Below are 379 nucleotides of genomic sequence, written 5' to 3'. Positions count from 1 at the left end.
GCAATAATATATGCCAAACCGGATTATTAAGTCCATACTTTCACCCATCTACAACTGTTGCATAATTTTTCATGTTTTTAAGGTGATGACAAAAAGTTATTACACTGAAATTAAATGTGGCAATTGTTCATTTTATTTTAATATCTTAATGCTTAAACACTGAAGCTTTATTAGTTTTCCTCCTTGTATTCTTTGAGCTACTCTAAGCTAATCAACAGCTGGCACAGGTTTCATATTTGCAAAACACATCGCTTTTTAGCAAGCAGGTTTGCCAAGATCTCAAGCTCTTCCTTTAACCAATAATATTAACACCATATTTATCAATTCGTGTGAATATAATCAATCTCAGTGTAGCTACAAAGACAGAGTAGACAAATAA

The sequence above is a fragment of the Maylandia zebra genome, linkage group LG4 (genome assembly GCF_041146795.1).
Source record: "Maylandia zebra isolate NMK-2024a linkage group LG4, Mzebra_GT3a, whole genome shotgun sequence".
Taxonomy (NCBI): domain Eukaryota; kingdom Metazoa; phylum Chordata; class Actinopteri; order Cichliformes; family Cichlidae; genus Maylandia; species Maylandia zebra.
This window is presented reverse-complemented; position numbering follows the sequence as displayed.